Genomic DNA, 8,728 nt, shown 5'->3' with positions numbered 1-8,728 from the left:
ATGGGCAGGGGCATCTCACACAAAACCATGTCACCCAAGGCTCTGTCCAACCTGCCCTTCAACACCACCGGCGATAGAGCATTCACAACTTCCCAGGGCAACCCATTCCAGTGCCTCACCACCCTCACAGTAAAGAACTTCCTCCTTATATCCAATCTAAACTTCCCCTGTTTAAGTTTCAACCCGTTACCCCTTGTCCTGTCACTACAGTCCCTAATGAAGAGTCCCTCCCCAGTACTCTTATAGGCCCCCTTCAGATACTGGAAGGCTGCTAGGAGGTCTCCATGCAGCCTTCTCTTCTCCAGGCTGAGCATCCCCAATTTTCTCAGCCTATCTTCATACAGGAGGTGCTTCAGCCCCCGATCATCCTCGTGGACCTCTGGACTTTCTCCAACAAAGTACACATCAGATACTAAACTGATAAGAGCAGATACTACACTTGATCTTAGCCAAAAGGCAGAGTAGTGATTCAGTATGTTTTCCGTATAAAATAAGTGTTTGCTGCTAATAGTAGGAACCAGCTAGTGAATGATGTACTCTGCTTCAGAAGCAAACTGCACAAGGAGAAAAAAAGAACAAAAAACCCCGAAACTCAAATTTTCACTTCTGAAAACTGTGGTGCTTTAAAGATCCTGCCAAGACAGTCTTGCTGTGAAGTTTTGATGCACTTTCAAAAGAGCAATTAAAATTCTTTGAAATCTCCCTGCCAGCTGCTGGGTGTAGTATTAATGTCAGGGTAGCCTGTGTTTCCACAAGTGCTGTGACAGGAAAAAGAACCAAGCAGGAGCTCTTGGATCCATCAGTAGGCCAGAAACATTGTACTAGGACACTGAAGACAGAATAGCATCTCTGCCATAGGAAAATGAACTGCCATTATCCTGTGAATTGAAAAAGGTTGGTTTAAAAAGGCAGAAATCTGGTGTGTTTTGTTAAAATGAGCCCTGTGTTTTGAAGAGTAATAAAATGCTGCAAGTACTGTTAAAATATTTGAAAGTTTGAAGTTCAAAAATCTTTCTTTGCATTTCCCTTTGAAAAAGAGAACTGGTTAGCTAAGGTGGGTGAAGTGCAGTATGGAATAATGTCTGGATATACCATGTAGCTGTATTTCATATAACCCTGCATAATCCACATGAAACTATGGGGGTTTTGTTTGGTAATCTTAAACAGTTACTTAGCTGTCTAAAAAGCCTGTGCTAATGCTTCTCATGTTGCCAACACTTCTTCTGAATGAAGCCTAAAATAAGTCTTTGATATAAAGAATTAACATATACCCCATAAACATGAGATCAGTAGAAAGCATCCATCACCCTACAGCAAAGGAGCCTTTGTTTCACTTTAAATGTGCTCTATTTGTCTTTGTTAGAATAACTATGAATTTAGTATATAAGTATGTAAGAACACCCTGCCCTGAAACAAATAGAAGGTTTTCTCTTACATAAATTAAAAAGAGATTAATTCTGCCTGCAGTTGACCACTTGTACATTGTTCAGAGATTAAATTTCCCTGGTAAGTATATCCTGAGTGACAATAGAAGAACTTTCCCCTGGAATTTTCTATGCTATGGCATGCCACTAGTAAGATAAACAACCTTCATGAAGCCTTTTTAAAAGCATATTCTTCCAGCAAGCATGTTTGGCCTTCAGGACTAGCATCTCCCTATAGTCTTGCTTAGTTTTATTGGCTCATTCCTGAAAGAAACATGTTTGAAAGGTATGTCTTTCAGTTGATGTTAAATGGTAAAAATGTCAGAGAACAGGTATTGGTAACAAAATTTATCGTGGGGTTTGGAGTGGGTTGGTTGGGTTGCATTTTGGGTTTTATTTTTCAAAATTGGCTGAAGAAACAGTATTGCTGAGCAATTTTATTTTTTTCCCCCATTTTTGTTTAAAATTCAGATAGAGAGCAACAGATTGAGCCCGAAGGTCTGAAATCATGCTTTTACCTGTGGAATGACCAGTTATCCTCAGTACAAACTTGTCAGCATTGCTGGGTCTACAGTTACTGGCTATAACATAATGCATTAAAATCATTCCATGGGATCACTGTATTGGTCATCTTCTGGATAACTTGAGACCACTGAAACCTTTTTTATTTACAAAGGATACTGCTTTGATTTTGTGAAGGAAAAGTTTATTATAGCACCCTAAATTTTGGTCTGTGAATTATGAACTCAAAGGAAAAGTACACAATGAAGTGAAAAATCTTTTGTTAAGTCTACTGTAAGTAGACTGTTCAACTTCAGTGTTGTTGGAGACAGTGTTTCTCTTCAATGTTTGTTATACAATGTGAAAATAAAAGCAGTTTACTTTTTTTGAGATAGTGAGATTTTGTCACAACTGTTCAAAGGTGTTGGTAAGAGCAAACAGTTATAATTCCTTATTTAAAAGAATGCATTAAAATGCTAAGTTAAAAACATGGATTGTAAGCTTTAGAAATTTTAGCTGTAAACTAACTATAGTTGGGCAACATTGCTATTGCTACTAATTTGATTTTAAAGTAAAAAACCTCATTTTTGACTCTCAAGTTCTTTTGTTATTCTCAAGTCAGATTCCAAGAACCATCACTGCAGAAAGAGAACCACAAATGCTATATGTGAGAGTATTTGTAGACAATTATTAGTTAATTCTTTGTTCAGGTTTTACTGTCACAAATGTTCCCATCATTTTACCAGATAAGTGTCTAAACAGTAGCATATGACTGATCAGGGAAACCAGAATTAAGCAATGCAGGATGAAGTAGTGCTTGTAATAAAGAGATTGTGCTGCCTTTTTAGAAAAAAAAAAAAAAAAAGAAAAAATAAAACTGCAAGCATTTCTTTAGGAAGAGAAGGAAGAGAGACAATAGCAAAGTAGCTGTACCCACTCCTGTGTGCAGTCAAATGATAGTGGACCTCAGTACTTGGACAGATCTGACCCTATTACCAAGTATGTTGGAGGCAGCCTAAATGTCCTGCGCACAGAAAACAAAACTGAATGCCTCCTCTGCATTTTCCACAGCAAATAATTTTCCAAACCCTACCTAAAACTTTGCTAAACAGAGCAAAAAAATATATGAACCTAGCATTTGGTAGTCTGGCTTCCTAGATTGCTCATTCTAGGCCTAAGAAACACTGATTTCAAGGGGACTGTTCAAATGTTTGAATAAAAAGTGCTACAGTTGTCTTAAAGTAGTACATGAATATATGAAAACTATTTAACAGGAGTATTTGATATTTACTTTTCCCCTATCCATTTTTTGAGTGCCATATTTTACTCATAGTATGCGACATTTTTTCTAAAAGGCAGATTTTTCCTGTGAACATGAGAAGACTTTTCCAATATTTATATGTTTTACAATCAAATTAATTCAGCAAAGTTATCATCAGCTCAGTTGATATCACAAATTATCAAATTTTGTGCCTCTCTGAGAATTTTCATTGCTCCAAAAACTACCCTTTCCCTCAGGAATACTGTGCCCTTTGTTTCCTGACAACTGGCTATCACACAGTTTGCTCAGCCAAGTAACCCTAAAAATATTTTGACGATGAGGGAGGAGAAGGGTAATTAAAATGTTCCTCGCTTTTTGCACAGAGAGGCTGTGTTTGGAATAGTGACATAATCCTTAGGACAAATATGTCTTTCATTGTGGCACCCCACCTCCCCGTTGCCTGAAGTAATGTAAATATTTGTTTCAGCCCATGAAGCTATCCGAAGTCATTGCTGGGTCACTTTCCTTCTGGTATTCAACATGCTGATATCATCCAAAATAAGTCATAGTGCTGTATGGCAAGCTACCAACTTGCATTAAATTTCACATAGAACAGATTGCTTCTTCAGAACACTACCATTAGCAAAGGTAGAGTTAAAAAAGGCTTTTAGATAATAATTATATTTTTCAAAAAATTAGTGTAAACGTAGGGATTTCAGTCTTATTCCATATGTCATACTGTAGGTTAAATTACTTTGGCAACCGAAAAAGCTGAACTGTGAGCTTCAGGTTGTAATAAGAAAGCTGTGATTTATTGATGAGCCTTTCTGTGGAAGCATAAGTAAAAAAAGAAAGATACCACTCAAAACTGTTATGAAAATATTATCATGATATTTTTTCCTCTGACATGAATTCAGAATCAGAAGAGAGGTAACATAAGCTTTCCAGGGAGTGTAGTTTTGTGATGAAATGGAACACACAGATGAGGGAGTGAATGAACATGGAAACAATAATTTTAATAACAGACTAGGCCACTGATCCCAATGAAGTATGCACTAATAGTGGTCCTGGAAGCCCATTAAAACCTTAATGGATTTCCAGGGGTGAACCTTGAAAAGGATAGGGAATTTGATACAGTACTTCTAGAGACTTCCTTCTGGGTAAATGTTTGGTGGCTGTGGTTTTTAGGGTTTGGGGGTTTTGGGGTCTTTTGTTGTTTTGTTGTTGTTTGGTGGCTTTTGGTTTTGTTGGGTTCTTCCTTACTGAATGGTAGGTAAATACCATACTTTTCTACCAAAGTTTCTTATGGTTTAGGAAATAAAATACCTCCTTCCCTTTTTCTAACTGTATTTTCAAGTGCTTGGCTATCAGAGTCAGTAAAACACTCACTGGATAACACTAATCTGTAAATAACACTGTGACTGAAGTTGGGCTTTCTGTTAACATACTGACATTTCTGTATCCTTAAATAAGTATGCAAGAAATAATTTAGTATATATTTGAATTTTCTTATCAGAAAATCAACTTGAAACAGATTTACTGAGGAAGTCATACTTGTACCAAGGTTTCCTTACATTTCTGCACAATGTAAATGCTTTGATTCTTGTAGCACTCTTTTCTGCAATACTAAGTCTGTAATACTATAAATTATAGAGGGGTTTTTTCCCCTTCTTTTTGCCATTTTTGCCAACAAAATTCTAGCAATACTGCAAAGCTCGCCTGATTTCATCAAGATGTGAGGATCATTTAAAAAGACAGAGAAATTTACCGTTAATTTTTTTTCTCAAGGCATTCAAAAATTGCATAAGACTTACAAGGCAATATTCATGTCATCAGAGCCTTTATCATGGCAATTGGGGAAATAAAAAATACAAGTTCAGTTTACTCCACATTTCTAAGTGGATGTTGATCTACATATTATGACAGGAATATTTAAAGCCTGAATTGCCAGTTTTGCTATGTTGTCAGGCTGATGAGGCATTGACAATGTAAACATGATATATTGCCATAGTTGAAGACTAAGTGGTATATGATCTAGCTTGGGAAATGCTTTCAGTGAGGCATCGTAAGAACGGCTGATTTGTGCAACCAATAGCAAGTTGATTCTTTTACACAGATGAATATTAATCAGACAGGACCTGGGGTGGTATCTGGAATGTAGAGCATACAGAAGACTGTACCATTACAGTATGTCATGAACAATGTGCAATTCATTCAATTTATTGATGCTCTGTTTCCCCTTCAGGCAAATCATTTCACCAGTGTGTGATAATAAAGGGCTTCAGACAGACACTTTTGACAAACTTGACATGTTACTGGAGAGAAGCCATATTCTCGGATATAAAATCATGGCTTGCTTTTCTGGGCTTTCTCACAGCCAGGCCTGGAAAAAGAACACACATTTCCATCAGTGCCAGATTATTTGATGTGAAACTTCAGAGGCTGTTGGCATGCGTATGATATTGAAGAGAACTGTTCAGCAAGATTAGGAGTTAGAGACAAAGGGGAGAAAGGGATTACAACATAGACAATAGCAAATGATGGTGATGTCATGTAGCTGGTTCTTGACAACCAACAGGACAGAGAGGGATCAGTCATCAAAGACAGGAACCAGCAAAAGAATTAAATTTCATTTGTCCAGTCCATCTTCTTTCCACCTCTGCAGATCTCACAGCTATTTACACTTGCAGGGCAATCACAAGGCATCATTTTTTCACTGGCTGTTTCTACACATATAGGTAATAATTTCATAAACACATTAAAATGCTACAGCTTGCTTTTCTACCTCATGTCCCAAACCACTTTCTTTTTTCACCTTGGGAAGAGCCTGGAAGAAACCTTAACCTTTTAACACTCAGGGAAGGAATCCTAGCAGAGAGAGCACTGACCACTGGTCAACTAACCTTCCCTTCTCGGAACTGCACTGCAGGCTGCTTTGCCAGATGCTGATTTATGTTAACCAGTACAGTAAAAGAGCTTTATTACTCAAAAAGTAGTGGTGAGGGGACAAAGCTTATAGGTTTGGTAATTCTCTAATTCAGCAACTCTTTATTCTGTTTATGTTTCAGCAGCTTGTATGAAAAGTTTTGTGTCAAATATCACAGTAGCAGGTAAGAAGCACTGAGCTTTGCCATGAAAAAACTGGGGGGGGGGGGGGGAAGAAAGCAAAAAGAATCTTTTCCCTTACCATGAGGAAAGTTCAAAGGACATTTTGGAATAAAGCCCAGAGTAGCTGAAGTCACGTAGATTTATCAAGAACTACATTTTCCTATTTACAAAATACCATTTTCTGCTCTAGGTATCTTATTTTCTAACATAGAGTCATAGAATGTTTAGGGTTGGAACGGACCTTAAGATCATCTAGTTCCAACCCCCCTGCCATGGGCAGGGACACCTCGCAGTAAAACAAGTCACCCAAGGCTCTGTCCAACCTGGCCTTGAACACCACCAGGGATGGAGCATTCACAGCTTACTTGGGCAGACCATTCCAGTGCCTCACCACCCTCACAGTAGAGAGCTTCCTTATGTCTAATCTGAACTTCTCCTGCTTACGTTTAAACCCATGGCATATGACTTTCATCCTCTAAAGAAAAAAAACAATGTACTGTATAAATCTTGATGTTTTCTAAGTATTTCTTTTGTATCCTTCACATGTAAATTTTTTTTTTTTTCAGATGAATAAGTCATACTTGTTTCTTGGACAGTAAGCCTCATTTTGCAGATTAGGTAGGTTTTTGATCTGTTTACGGCCACATTGTTCTTCTGGTGTTTAAAATTGTTCTAAATGAATTACTTCTCTATTTCTTTTGAGCATCTTGTTTCCATAACACTAAAGCATGGACATTGGCTTCTCTCTTCTGTTGATCTAATTGAACTTAAAAAAGAATAATACCCTTTCGACTTCAATTTCATTTCAGCTGACAATGCTGATCATTCGCAGTGATAGGGGACTACCTTTCAAGCTTCTGGAATAATGCTGCTGAGATATTTTGGCTTTTTTGAAAAACAACGAACATGAATAACATTTTAAAAATCCTGCAAATCAATCAACACTTGTTCTTTAATTTCAGTTCAGAAGTACTTCCCAGGAGGACGATTTGCTACAGTAATAAGCTCACTCATTTATATTTAAATATGAGAAAGTCAAATCCAGAAAACAACTGGCTTTCTTGACACACAAGGCAAAGTGGAAGGAGATTACTCTATGCCCCAGCATAATCTTCTTAAAGAACAAGGCAAAGTATTCTTTTATCTGTTTTACTGACTTGCCCCTAGCTATCCTGGCAGCTCAGTGAGGTGGAGAAACATACCTTTTCCTGGGAAAGCTCTGACAGACTTTCTAAACAAACATTACAAAGCTGATTCATAGCCAGTCTCTGGCAAACCAGTTTCCATCAACTGTTCTGCAAGTGTAGGCATCCATTTCAGAAAGATACTTAAGCATGTGGTTAACTTCAAGTAAGTGAGTAATCTCATTAACTTCAATGGGACTATTCATGTCCCTAAATGCCTGTCTGAATCAGGAACTATATCTTCCTGGTTATCCTTTCAGCCTGCACAGAGCAGACTCTGTGCAGACACTGAAGCTTTCCAAATGAAACTTTGCCAGTCTTCACTTGGTATCCAGAGTTCTTTGTTTTCACTGCCCCTGAAATTCCTGTGTAATCATCACATTACAGAGATAGTTCAAGAAGATAGTTCAACTTTCAATTGTTTCCTTAATCTTCACAGAGATCATCATGCAGCAATATCCTCTGATAAGCCTGTCCCTGAAATTGTGACCCTCCCAGGGTTCAACCAAAAAGCAGGGGGTTTATTAGTCAGGGTAAGAGTTAGTTTTCTCTTTTAAGAACCACTACTTCTTTCAGGGGTTGTGATAATATAGGCCAATTTTTCAGACAGTCATTCTAAACAAATGGAAAATATCTGTTTGGCCAGGAGCAGGGGAAAATGCTTATTATTCATCCATTGCTAAATCAGTACTACTTTCCGTCATAGCATCTGCTTAAAATATTTTACATTTCTAGTTTCTTTGTCAGCTTGCCAGATACTTTCAAGTTAGCCCCATGAAAAAAAAAATGAAGTATCAACAGCTTTCTTATTCTTTTTCCTATTATTATTAAAGGATACGAGAAGCTGTTTCATCATTCTAAGTATTAGACTGCACTTCTCAGTTCTATCACTGAAGAACTGCCCTTCACATTGCTAGTATGTACTCCTGTGAATTGTGCACTAACATACTATAGAGCTGTGCCTGAAGACATTACATGTGGTGTTAAAATCCAGAAAAGTGAGAGCAGGAGAAGGAAGGATAAAACTGTCTGTAATTCTCTCACTGCTTGTATGGATACTGTTGCTAAGTCACTATTATATTTTTACTGATATCTTCATTCCATGAATTGTCAACTGGTAGTGACTTAGATCGGACTGTAGGCAAAGGCACTTTTTTTTTTGCCGACACTGCTTTTACTGCTGGATTTCCATTTTTGTCTGCACAAAGCAAGCAACAAAAGCCTCTTCTTTTTTATTGTCTCCTAAGAAG

General features: G+C 37.6%; 1 pseudogene; it reads right to left on the bottom strand.

The window, feature by feature from the left end:
* Window positions 1-342: 342 nt before the first annotated feature.
* On the bottom strand, window positions 343-469 carry LOC136006103 (U2 spliceosomal RNA; annotated as a pseudogene).
* Between the last annotated feature and the right edge of the window lie 8,259 nt (window positions 470-8,728).

The sequence above is a fragment of the Lathamus discolor genome, chromosome Z (genome assembly GCF_037157495.1).
Source record: "Lathamus discolor isolate bLatDis1 chromosome Z, bLatDis1.hap1, whole genome shotgun sequence".
In the NCBI taxonomy this organism is placed as follows: domain Eukaryota; kingdom Metazoa; phylum Chordata; class Aves; order Psittaciformes; family Psittacidae; genus Lathamus; species Lathamus discolor.
The sequence above is the reverse complement of the archived record's forward strand: the minus strand, read 5'-3'. Positions and strand labels throughout refer to the sequence as shown.